Here is a 14,100-nt window from a genome sequence, read left to right on the forward strand (position 1 = left end):
ACCTAGTGCTTTGCATGTAGTATATGATCAATAAATATATCTTGAATTAAGTTGATTAAAGTAGCCATCTGTCTAAGATGCTATGTAAAACTGATTAGGCAGACATAGTTCTGAACTTCTGAAACTTATCCTCTATCAGGGACAAGATTAGCACCAAACAACAACAACAACAACAACAACAACAACAACAACAACAACAAAACCAAAAAATTAAAGAAAAAATAGCATAGTGGAAAAAGTGTTAGATCCAGATAAAGAGGACTTAATTTGGTATCTGAATCATATATTTTCTATTTTGTTGGGTTTTTTTGGGCAAATTTCTTAATTGTTCTGAGCCTCAGTTTTAACATCTTTGAAATTAAACAAAATTATTTATGTCTTGGAGGCCTGACAACTCAAGAGAGAACTCTTTGCAAGCAGGAAGTAACTACACAGATTTGTAGGATATCAGTATTCATGCAGCAGATTGAACCAGCGGAGAAATACCTCCTCAAGCTTCCTCCCCTTTGTCAGTAGGTCCTTTTCAGAGTTCTTTTCAGAAGCTTAGAAAACAACCATGAAAACTAATGTTTGTGTTCTTTTAAAAAAATAATTGAAATAGGCTATAAGGTCAGAGTTAAAAACAAATCTCCAACCAAAGAAAACAAAGCAGTGCTTTTCTAGAATAAATGAGACCATTTAGTACAAAGGATATGACAATCCCATGCTAATTGAGAAAATACTTTCTTTCTCTATATGGGATTGGACTATTGTCTTATTCCACTCAGATTGCCATAACAAAATGCCATAGACCAAGAGGCTTAAGTCATGGAAATTTAATTTCTCACAGTTCTAGATGTTGGGAAGTCCAAGATCCATATGCAGGCCAATTTGGCTTCTGGCGAGAGCTCTCTTCCTGGTTTGCTGAAGGCCATCTTCTTGATGTGTCCCCACATGGCAATGAGAGAGTGAGCTCTCTGGTGTCTCTTTTTATAAGGCCATGTATCCCACTGGATTAAAGAGCCACCCTTATGACCTCACAACCTGAATAACTTCCTTACTCTAAATACAGTCACACTGGGCGGAGGGGGTGGGGGGAGCAGGCTTCAACATGAGTCTTTGAGAGACATGATCAGTTCACGGCATCTATGTAGTTTGAAAATGTTAATGAGAGTTTTAAGTACATGTGCTTACTCTAAGGAGGACATAATAAAATTTGAAAATTGGGAGACCTATAGCTCGCATTGGCAAGAATATTAAAAAGAAGCTGAGGCTGGAGTGTCGCATTCCTTCTTTCCAGTAGTATTGGAGGCCACTTTCACCTTAGCTGTTTAAATACAATGGGTGTCATTGTCCACTTGGCAAAAGCCTTCTTGGGAGCCTTCAAGCCTGCTTGGTTTACTCTTGGGAATGGCATGGGGCAAAGGGAAGAATGATTCACAAGAAGAGGTTTCTTTCTGTAGAAGGAGGTAATGGCTTCCCCACAGGAAAATGATTGGAAATTCAAACAGAAAGATTAAGGAGATAATTAAGGTGACACAATCCTGAGGATGGGAGGAGGGGGGCATTTGGAACTGAAAGAGTAGGATTCATACTTTACCTGCCTTTACTTTGGAACTGCAAGAAGTCCGACTTAGCTAGAGCTTTAACCTTTTTATTCCTATTGCAATTCACTCTTGAAATTGAACTCTTCAGTAGAGCAACTCACATATACTGAAGGCTGATATTCCATCAGCACACAATGTTATGGTCATAGTAGTTGTTAAAATACTTAAGTTCTTATTTCTTATTATGCTTCCCTGAGGTCCCTTAAATGTTCCTTTGCCTACCAACCCACCACTCTAGACTCATCCCTACGACCACTGATGTCTTCAGGACACAACAAGTAGACAGTTAATTGCTGGCACATCAGGAAGCCTCCAGGACCCTACTCTAGCAATAAATGCTGTCATCCTTTCTTACAGATTCATGCCTCTGCAGAGCCAGTTGATAAATATTTTGAATGTCACTATCTTGTACATATACATACCATTGGTCCAATCTTGGAGATTCAGAAAGGCAAGATGGAAGGACAACTTGGGAGAAAAGGGACCCTCATCTCTTTGCAAGGTCTGCTGGTGATGGACAATACCTTATCATACAGGCTGCTGTTATTAGGTCACGGTTACATCTGTTTTCAGTGGATCAGTTCCAGTGAAAGTGGGAGCTGGAAGAAAGACAAAAACTAAACACTCCAGAGAGGACTGACACAAGAAAGATCACCTTTTGTTTACTCCTTAAATTAGAGGGTGGAAAGAAGGATAATGCTGGTTTATATCAGATAATGCTGGATGGAGACATAGGCACCCAAATGTCTATGTGGACAGTTTGCTCTTATGAGTCAACATGGAGTTGAGTGGTGGGATGAACAGATTTCTGGTTTTGCTTTCCTAAGGCTCTATTTTCCAGTATCCAAATTTTCAATACAGTAGACACAGGAATACTTACTCAGGTTTAAGTAGCCTCCACCCATAAGAACTCTTATGGACAAGTTGCCCAAAAGTTCTAACTTGACATCAGAGTGATTAGGACCAGTATCTTAAACATATATTGATTTAAATAGTTAATTAAAACTTGAGAGATATAAATAAGTTGTCCAGATTATTGTGGTGACCAGAAGCTATTGCATTGCTTTCAATCACTAAAATTTGCTCAGTGTTTTAATTATATATATTTACTCTTTTCTCTTTATCTGAAGTATACATACTTAAGAATCAAATAATGGGGGCCCTTGGGTGCCTCAGTTGGTTGAGCAGCCAACTCTTGATTTTTGGCTCAGGTCATGATCCTAGGGTTGTGGGGTTGAGCCCTGTGTTGTGTTCTGCTCTGAGCTAAGGAGCCTGCTTGAAATTCACTCTCTTTCCCTCTGACCCTTTCCCCTGATTGCATTCTATCCAAAGGATACAGGAGTGCTGATTCATAGGGGCACATGCACCCCAATGTTTATACCAATACTATCAACAATAGCCAAATTATGGGAAGAGCCCAAATGTCCATCAACTGATGAATGGATAAGGAAGATGTGGTATACATACACACACACACACACACACACACACACACACACACACACACATATATATATAATACTACTTGGTGATGAAAAATAATGAAATCTTGCCACTTGCAATGAGATGGATGGAACTAGCGTGTATTATGCCATGTGAAATAAGTTAGTCAGAGAAAGACAGATATGTGTTTTCACTCATACGTGGAATTTGAGAAACTTAACAGAAGACCATGGGGGAAGGGAAGGAAAAATAAGTTATAAATAGAGAGGGAGGAAAACCATAAGAGACTCTTAAATACAGAGAACAAATTGAGGGTTGATTGGAGGGGGCACTGGAGGGGCAGGGAAAACAGGTGCTGGGCATTGAAGAAAGCACTTGTTGGGATGAGCACTGGGTGTTGTATGTAAGTGATGTATCACGGGAATCTACTTCCGAAGCCAAGACTACACTGTATACACTGTATTTTAGCTAATTTGACAATAAATTATGAAAAATAAAAAAAAATCAAATAATGTTATATCTGGAAGGAAACTAGAGTTTATTTATTCCAGCTTTCTAATTCTAGAGATGGGCAAACCAAAGTCAAAGTGCTTTAAAAACCACTTTTCCCAAAACCAGATCCAGTGCTGTTTCTACAATTGCACCTATGCCAAGAGCAACATGTGAGTATTTCTGTGACTGTTTAGATTAAAAAATAATAGGCTATATGAACAGCACCATGCAAGTTTACCAAGTCAGGGGCATCATTCACTTGGTACATGAAGAAGGTTGATTTAAAATGGATTTATTTTTATTTATTTAAAGAGAGAGAGAGAGAGAGCAAGGGAGGGGCCGAGAAAGAGGGAGAGAAAGAGAGAATCCCAAGCAAGTTCTGCACTGTCAGCACAGAGCTTGATGCTGTGCCCATGAACTGTGAAATCATGACCTGAGCCAAAGTCAAGAGTTGGACACTCAACCGACTGAGTCACCTAGCGGCCCCTATAATTGACTTATTAAAAATATCTGTTGAGTACCCATTATGTGCTGGGCATTGCGGTAGGCCCCATGCGTATTCACCTTGGTAAGTCATGTATATACAGTATGAACCACGTGAAGATAGTGTCAGGACAAAGATAACATCTTAGATGGGACTAGAACTCACATTCCTGTGTTTAGTAATTCGTGCTAGCTGGGGCTAGTAGAACATGAAACTCTCACTCTCAGAACTGTGGTTACCATCCTTGGGTACTATCCTATCCTGCAATTCTCTACTCTCCATGGCTCTTTATCTACTGCATGATTTCCCAAGGATCTGGGAATACACTGGGAAGGAAAAGTCCTGTGAACTTCATGGGGTTTACAAAAAGTGTTATACAGAGAAAAAGCATTATAGGGGAAAGAGGCATTTAGCAGGTAATTAAACATATGAGTATTTAATTACTGTTGTAATTATTCTACAAAACACAGGGACAAATAAAGCTTTTACACTACTCAAAGTAAAAGTAGGTCTAGAAGTTGAATAAGTCCTAACTAAGCTAACTTCCACAAGGAGAGTAATAATTATGTTCATTTATCAATGTCAGACACTTCATGTAAATCATCTTGAATCCTCATGGCAATTCTGAAAAGTAAATATCTCCCCATCCTACAGGTGAGAAAGGGGTTCAAAGAGTCTAACTAACTTCTTAATGCTTTTCAGCTAATAATGTCAGGGCTGGGATCTGAACGCCGTCTCTCCAACAGCTGAACATGGGCTCTCCAGCATCCCGTTTCTTCTGGGGGCAGGACTCATGCAGTGACAGGAAAGTTGGGAACTTGTTCTCTCGCCCGTAAGATACGATTGCTTTTAGCTTAGATTTTCAAGATTAGGTGATCCTGAAGCTCAAATACGTTTGTACTAGTTAACTGACGTTCAAGTTAGAAAAACGTTCTCTCCTTTTCACTTTTAAAACCCACACCTCTTGATAGGCTAAGCACGGCACTGGTGGGAGTCGTTATGGAAAAAAACTTGGCAATTCCTTCCATCCGTTTACTAATTATGAAGCATTTTTTCTACATCTCCCCCCAAAGCCAGAATCTCCTGTGTTGAGTTGTTAAAAGAATCGCTCTTCTACTGAGCTGAACTGCTTTTCTCCTGTCAAGCACACCCGCCTCCATAACAGGAATCCAGTTGCCTGGCTTTGTTTTTCCACGACTCTCAGCTGGTCCCAGCGTTGCTAATTGCAAGTGAGAGTTGAACCCACTCATTGTTGCATGAACCACCTAGTAGCCCGCCACACAGAACAAAGATGTAGTTTTAGAAATAACCATATAATTGAACGCTTCCTAAACTATGATCATCAAGCAGCACGGAGAAGCTGTTTTTCCCAAAGTAAAGGAAATAAAGGCAGGGCTAACAGGCTGAATATTTGTATTGTGATCAAATATACATCACATAACACTAGCCATTTTAACCGTCATTGAGGGTGTAATCAGTAGCATTAGGTAATTCACAACCTTACGCAACCACATTCACCACCACCACCATCCATTTCCAGAAGTTTTCCATAACCCCAAACTAAATGCCGTACCTAGTTGAAATATTTTTTTGATGTTTATTTTATTTTTTTTTTTTGAGAGAGAGAGAGAGAGAGCGCGTGAGAGCGACAGAGTGTGAGTGGATAAGGGGGAGAGAGAGAGGGAGACACAGGGTCTGAAGCAGGCTCCAGGCTCTAGAGCCTGACGACAGGCTGTAAATGACAAACTGTGATTCGGATGCTTAACCTACCGAGCCACCCAGGCGCCCCAACGCTGTACCTATTTAAAGAAATAACCCCTCCTAAGCTCGTGGCCAGCACCATTCTACTTTCTATGAATTTCACTGCTCGACATACCTCATGTATGTGGAATCATACAGTGTTAGCCTTTTTGTGTTTGGCACAAAAAGACATGAAATAGTTCCTCACTCTTTTTCCATATTTATTATGTGCTTCGGTGATAATACTTTGGCTACGTTGGGTTAAATAACATATATTATTAAAATTAATTTTACCTGTTTGTTTTACGTATTTAATGTGGCTCCTAGAAAAGTTAAAATTATATATATGACCCACATCCTGTTTTTATTAGCACTGATACAGAGTCTTCTTCTAGAAAAACTGTCCTCAGGTTTTCTTTACCGACGTATCCATTCTATCGTTATTATATTCTGTTAACAGGAGACAGAGATACTTATCCAAAGGAATTACTTTCTAATTGTGAAACATCAGGGAGGCAAGGGGAGGCAGTATTTTGAATGTCAGAAAGCCCTTATCTGAAAAGTTTACAATTTAGGAGACTGCATCCTCTTACTTAATCGTGAGGCTGTCATGATAATATTCCTTGCCTTCCAAATGGGCAATCATTAAGAAGAATGTGCAGGCCTTCCTCTTTTATGTTTCCCTCCTGTGTTTGCATTAGCCCTCTTCACTGGGAACTTCCTGGTCGCAGGGACTCACTTTAATTATTAGAAGATGTTTTTCAAGGTCCTGTTAGGCATTTGTTTAAAAGGTCTCCAGGTAAAAAGTACGCAGCATAGACACCGACTACTGTTTTGGTTGATTAGCCTCTTGCAAAAATAATACCAGTTCTTAAAAGAGCAAAAGGAAACACCTGGACCGTCTATTCAAATCAACTCTATGGACAGGGTCCGGACTCCTGCTGTCTCTCCTCAGCTCACACAATGCTCTCTCTGCCTCTAGAACAGAAGCCCCAAGGGTAAACAAGGTCAGGCCTTGGAGCTACGTCACTAAAAGAAATTGTAAGTCATAATTACTTAGGTAGGCAGAATATTACTTACACTTTTTTCTACTTCAGCTATTTTAATACAGAATCTTATTACTCTAAGGTGTTAGGGTTTTACCTCACCAGCTACTTTATCTGACTGCGTCCTTGTTTGCAGCTTAAATTCAGCCCCAAAGAACCCTTTCCATTACCAGCGGCCACGTCTGTTCTCTTTGGTTTTACCGGAGAGGTAGGCTATTTAAAAAAAGGCTTCCTAGATATTTTGGGCACTTTTTATTTAAATATAAAGTTTTCTTCACAGTCATATGCAGATTTCAGCATCATTTTCCAGAATGCAAGATCCTCAAGGGCTTACAGTGGAAACTTCCCTCTTATGCTGCTTTGAGGTGAAATTTCCCTTGTGGGTGAAGGGAGGGACTACAGATCTACAGTGCTGATTCTATTTAAAGGGACTTCTATTTTGAAAAAGTCTAAAGGTGGGGGGAAAAGGAGTGGGGCTAATGGCCAGAGTAGGTGACTAGAGCACAGGGGGAGACAGGTGAGTGGCAAGGAGAAAGGGAGAGTCAACAGGAAAAGGAGGTGGGAGGAGTGGCAGGTAAAATAAAAGGAGGAGAAAGAGGGGAGAGATGGAAAAACAGCTAGAATGTGGAGGAAAAGACAGGAAAGGGAAGGAGTAATTGAAAAGGTGAAGGAGAGACAGAAGGAAGAAGCAGAGGAGGGAAAAGTCAGGGACTGAGGGCGATAAAGGCGGAACGTCAGGCTTCCTTTGGTTTTATGTTTTATGGTTTTTATGTTTTATGCTTATGGTTTTCCAAAGCACGGGGTTTTATTCAAGAAAAAGACTCACAAAGGCGAAACGATAACAGTATCATATAGGTATTTATTATTTCAGTATTGTTGCCAAAATATCGTATAGGCTTTTTTGATTATCAAATGATTAATACTTGTTCCTTTCTTGGAAATATGCAGTAGCTATGAACTGCCTCACATCTCTCAGGGTGTAAACAATGTCACATTTTTCTTGCTTCTTTGCTTGAGTTGAGAACAGCTCCACAGGCTCCCTGCCCTCTGCCACCACAGACAGACAGACGCACACTTGGCAAGACGTCCATCCGTTGTTTTGGTGGGAACTTTTCTCGTCTTTGTAATTTTGCGAGCATTCCCAGATATTTAAAGAGCTCTGTTATTATTATTTTTTTAACTCCCTACTAGGGAGGAGCTCTTGTCATTTTGGGCTCTGGCTGCCATGGCTGCTGAGGTCACTTTCGGTGCTAGTGTGAGCTGGGAGTGAGCTGGTCACCCCCCCCCCCCCCATCACCCTGTGACCACTGCTTGGTGCCATCCCCAAGCTCCGCACCCAACATTCAGCAGATTCTGTCTGCCAAGCAAAGCGTAGGGCTGGGGCAGCCACAAGGCCCCCTAAGCAGCCCCCAGCACGTAGTGGCATCCCCACGGCCATTCTGACACCTGTCTCCCAAGTGCTGCATCAGAGCAGGCCCTGGGCTCCACGCTCTAGGTTCCCCTAAGCCTCCTTCAGACTCCACCAGCCCACCTGAGGACTGGCCGCCTTTGTCTTCTCGTCTTCCCTTCCTCCAGTGAAATAAAACAAGACGCTGCATTTCATCATGCACACTTCTCCCTCATCAGTAGAACACGATGGCCCATCAGCTAGTGTTTGATTTCTTAAGAAGCTAGGTTTCAGGTTCTGGGAGCACAAAGGAGCCTGTTTACCCTTCTCACGGGTCAAGAAGGATAGTATGTAGAAACAAAATGCCTGTAACTCTCCTGGGAGGAAGAAGGTAAACTTTCCTCCCTTCCAGATCAGTCCAAAGCAGGGGAAAATACGAAGCAAAATAATTATTTAATAGGTTACCCTTCCATAATATTTTTTACTAAATGTACAAAAAATGTTTTTTTTTAACGTTTATTTATTTTTGAGACAGAGAGAGACAGAGCATGAACGGGGAAGGGTCAGAGAGAGAGGGAGACACAGAATCTGAAACAGGCTCCAGGCTCTGAGCTGTCAGCACAGAGCCTGATGCGGGGCTCGAACTCACGGACCGCGAGATCATGACCTGAGCCGAAGTCGGACGCTCAACTGACTGAGCCACCCAGGTGCCCCACAAAAAATGTTTTATATAAATTCTATTATTGAATGCTAAAAGTTCTGCAGAGGTTCCACTTTTTATTTTTTTGAATGAAAGAACTGAGGTTCAGAGACGTCAAACAGCCTGTTGAATAATCACACCAAGAGTAGGTAATAGAGTCTGGACTCAAGCCTAGATCTGACCTCAGAGTCTGCACAGCATCAGACATTAGGATGTACTTAAGTCAGGTGAAATCCGTGTAAACACTTGTTTGGAACCCCAGTCGTCCAAAGAACAGTGTTAACACAATAGGGAATAATAGGCATATAAATCAGAGGTCTAGTTAAGCTTTGATATATAAACTTATAAAACATCAAAGCCATTTCTCCTATTCCAATTAGAAATCTCTGAGAAACTGTCTTGTTTTGAAAATAAACTTTCATCTACTTGTAGCTAAAACAACAGATAAGACCTCCAATGCTCAAAAAAGGGCCATAGGTTATGCGAAATAAACATCTAAAACAATGAAACAAAGAGTGCAAAAAAAAAAAAAAAACCACCCACCTGGATAAAACAAGTAGAATGGGAAACACAGGAAAAGAGATAAAGAAAAATGAATAAACACAAAGAAAAATAGATTTTGTGTGATCAGGTCCATGGGAATATATTTGAACGCCTTGGGTAGCTTAGTAGTGAGGCTAATATACACACCTATCAGGACGTGAGCTTTCATGTTAGGAAAATTATTTTTGTTTACCGAAAGGAAAAAAGACATTCTGTTTTCCTCCCAGCTCCCAGCAGCCTCACCGGAAGCTATTTATTTGTGTGATCCAACAAAACTTGAAATGAAGTGACAACTATTAATATGCTGCCATAAATTGAACACGTCAGTGTCAAAAATGCAAATGTTCCCTGAAATGAAATTTCTCTGCCACCCTAATTCCTCACTCCCCCTGCACACGCCATTTGGTAGATCCCTAAATTAAGTACCTGTCCCTGTGGCACTTAGCACAGGCGTGGTTTTATATTGATTTGTGTGCTTTTTTGATTGATAACTTCTTCCTCGCTAGATGGTTAAGTCCCAAGGTAGCAAGGATTTTATTTGGTTTTGATTCAGAATTCAAGTTCTTTCCTATAGCCAGGATCTGGCTACAGGAGATCCTCGGTAAGTGTATTTGTATTGAATCCATTGCCTAGTGTTCCTAAAACCTAAGGCGCGTGATACTATAGGGAATTAATGCTCTCACATCCACAAGTGATTTCAGATGAAAGGGGAGGCAATGAAGGTGGGGGTGGTGGTGGAGATAAAGGAATATATTTGAGAAAAAACCACTTTGCAACTGAAATAAGTTCATAAGGTTCATAGTTATAAATAACTACTTCTAGGATAAATATATCCTATATTTAGGATATATTAGATAGGTAGATTACATAAATATTCTTTAAACTGAAGCCCATCTGTCTGACAAAAGCAAAATACATTTTTGAGTTGTCTTGCTTTTGGCTTTTTCTTTGGCATTGAACTTTTTATGTGATTGGCCAGATCTGCTTGATCTCCAAAGGGGGAGTTGAGAGACAGTGACGTAAATTCTCTGCATCCTTCTGAATATAGTTCTGGCATCTCCAGGTGACAGAAAATGAAGTTAAAAAACACCCACTAGAATGGCTAGAATCAAAAAGTCAGATTATAAGAAGTGTTGATGAGGATGTGGAGATATTGAAACCCTCAGACACTTCTGGTAAAAATGTAAAATGGCACAGCTGCTTTGAAAAGTCTGGTACCTTCGCAAGTAATTAAGCAGAATTATCATATGACCTCACGATTCCATTCTCAGATATATAGCCAAGAAAAATAAAAATGTATGTCCGCACTACAACTTGTATATAAATGTTTGTCACAGCATTATTCATAATAGCCAAAGGTAGAAACCACCCGAATGTCCATCAATGGATTAACATGTAAGCAAAATGTGGTATATCCATGCAATAGAATATTACTCGACCATGAAAAGGAAAGAATTACTGACCCATGCTACGCCTTGGATGAACCTTGAAGACATTATGCTAAGTGAAAGAAGCCAGACACAAAAGTCCCCATGTCCTATGATTCCAGTGATAGGACATTTGAGGTACAGAAATCCTAGAGACAGAAAGTAGATTATTTCTTAGGGTTGGGTTGGGGTTGGGGGGACTGTGTGGCACGGTAGCTAAAAGGTATTGGGTTTCTTTCTGAGGTGATGAAAGTGTTGTAAAATAGACTGTGTGTCGTTGCCATATCCGTGAATCTACTTAAAAACCATTGAACTGTAATTCACATGCGTGAATTGTACAGCATGTGGATTACATCTCAACGAAGCTGTTTAAATAAAACAACTGGGTATTATTTCCTCTCATCTCTGCTCAGTTGTGATGTGGGGTGAGACAGTCCAATGTCAAGAATGTGGGCTTGATGTCAATTAACTGGCAATTGGCTCCTGTTGTCCCTGAAGTTCTCTGAGCCTCAGGTTCTTCATTTGTAAACTTATAAAACAGAGTAATAGCACTTCCCTTATAGAGTTTCTGGGAAGGTTCTGTATAACATATGTTAAGTACTTGGCCGGTAATACGTACACAACAGAATAACTTTTAAGTGCCTATCCTTGTCTAAATGGAGGAAACAGAAATATTTACCCATACAGAGATTACAGTTCAACTAAGGAGTCTACTATCGAAGAAGAACTTTAGAATGTTTTGAAGAGAAGTTCATTCTATCCTCATGGCGAAGCAAATGGGTTCCGTGTCAAAACAACACTCAGTATCTGCGTGTTGTTTTTCACAGGTCAATCTGAACCAGATTTTTCACTTGGCATGAGGGTATTTGTCCCAGGCAAGACTTCCACGGAAAGACTTCCAAGTTTCTACTTGTGCAAACGCGTTCTCTTCTGCATTGTTCATAATCGTGAATGACTGGAAATACCCTAAGCATCCAAAAGTAGGGGAGGTTAAGTTAATTATCCTCTTGATGTGATTTATCCTCTTTATCGTGATTATGCATCTTGCAGAAATTTCTGTAGAGTTTCATGGAAGGATAGAAAAAACGAACAAGATAGTATTAAGAGAAAAAAATAGAACATTAATATACATAAATACACATATAACAAATATTCTGCAGCCTTCTAAAAAGTATATATATTGTCAGATTTTAAAAAAAAGTTTGGGAAGGAACCTAATATCAAATACTTGCGGTTTTATTATGTTGGTGAGACTATGGCTACTTCTTATTTTAAATATTTTACATTGTTTTAAAGTTGGCTTGATAACATACAGAAACTATAACAGGTTAAAAATACCTCCTGGTGTTTGTCCTCTATTTTATGGACTCTATTCAGAGAGATAAAACAAAAGTTAATTATAAAGGAAGGTGGGCAGTATTGACGAACTCCTGGTTCTCAGGAAAGGAGCTTTCTTAAGGGTAATAGGTTATACTTGGCAAAGTACTGAAAGGACATTTTAAGGTTGATGAATGATGTCTGCAAGTCTGCTAATTAGCTGTGTCCCCATGAACAAGCCATTTAACCTCTAAAGATCTCGATTCCCTCGTTTGTAAAATAAAAGACTAAAAAAAAAGAAGAGATGCATTTTTGACATACAGAGATGTCGAAGTTGGTGGCTTGAGTAGAAAGCTGTCATCTTCAATTCTCAGGGGAAAGGTGTGTCTTATAAAACTATGTGATCTGCATTGCATACCGAGGAAACACAGCTCAGAGTCCTGTGACCAGGGACACAACAGACATGAGGGGACCCTGTGAGCTATTTTCCCCACTTTTTAAAGGACTGCTACTTCTTGTCCTCTATCTTGGGGACACTATTAAGAGAGACTTAAAAAAAGTTTAATGTAAAGGCAGGTGAACAGTAGACCCCCCTAAAGGACATCATGAAGAAATAATTCTGTGACATAATATTGCACATAATTTTTTGATAATAAAAGGCACTTACTAAATACATTTACCTAAATGTGACACTGTATTAGGTTGAATTTGGCAGATTCCCTCTCCTCTCCTAACCTAATCTACAACGTAAGGAATTTAAGGCATCATCAAGACACATGGATTTAAAGGGCAGAAAGGCCAATAAACAAAAATCAAATAGGCACATATATAAAAAATTAACTTGCGGACACTCAAGCAGTAGGAGAAAATACAAAGGTATCCTGGCAGGGAGAAGGGGTCTTGTATACAACAGGGTAGGCAGCCATGGTTTATGTGAGAGATATTGAAAGACTGCTCTTTTGTCATCCCCTGATAATACTTTCTGAGCAAATATTGAAGGGTTCTATTAAAAATGTATATGTCTATATCCAAAAAAATTATTAAACTATTATTGGTTACTAACATACTTAACTTCAAATAATCTAACCAACCTGGCTGGCCTGTCAAAACACAGAAGCATCCTTATATCCTCTGGTTATTGGATATGGGGGGGGGGAGGCGGGACTTAACAAAGTTAGAGATTCTGACAGAGGATGAGAGATGATGTTCACAGGGAAAAATAAAGGAGAAAGATTCCATATGAGATACACAGACTTTAACCCTGGCAAGAGATCGCAAGCACAGAAGAACAATTTTTTTTTTTTTTTGCACATCATCAGGGATATTTTGACATCTCCTGGAACCCAGATGAGAAAGTGGCCATGTAAACTTGGCATCTGGTCTAGGAGGAGAGGCCACGTACTTTCTGTTGTAGGTGGGAAGGAAAACGTAGAGGTCCTCTTCACTACTAACTCTGAGCTCAGACAAGACAACCGGGAAATGAGACAGAGTTCGTCTGTAATCTATGTCTCAGAGTTAATTAAGGGGATGAAAGGGGACTGTGTGTTTTAATTTACAACTTTTTACTGTTCTTGTTCCGCTAGCAGCATCTTCCTGTGGACAGGACTACCTTATATGAATTCCAAAGCTTCGGAACTAAGCTTGTAAGGATTTATTGGCTTGTGGGGTTGGATGGCAGGTCGGGGCGGGGGGGGGGGGGGGGGGGAGGCAGGGGGTAGAGGGTGGGGAGGGGAGGGGGAGCAGGTGGCATCAGTCATTCAAAACTGGATGCCTGCTAGGCCACAGATTGGGAAGCAGAAAGGTGAAATCCTTACTTCACTCTCCTCCGACGCTGCTCCCCTGGGGCTCCACGGGCCTCTTCCAGGGGCTCCTCTCCAGTCCTTCCCTTCCTGTGCACACCTAGGTTCTCCCATGCCCCCACCTCCACGCCCCACG

Source organism: Leopardus geoffroyi, chromosome A2 (genome assembly GCF_018350155.1).
Source record: "Leopardus geoffroyi isolate Oge1 chromosome A2, O.geoffroyi_Oge1_pat1.0, whole genome shotgun sequence".
In the NCBI taxonomy this organism is placed as follows: Eukaryota; Metazoa; Chordata; class Mammalia; order Carnivora; family Felidae; genus Leopardus; species Leopardus geoffroyi.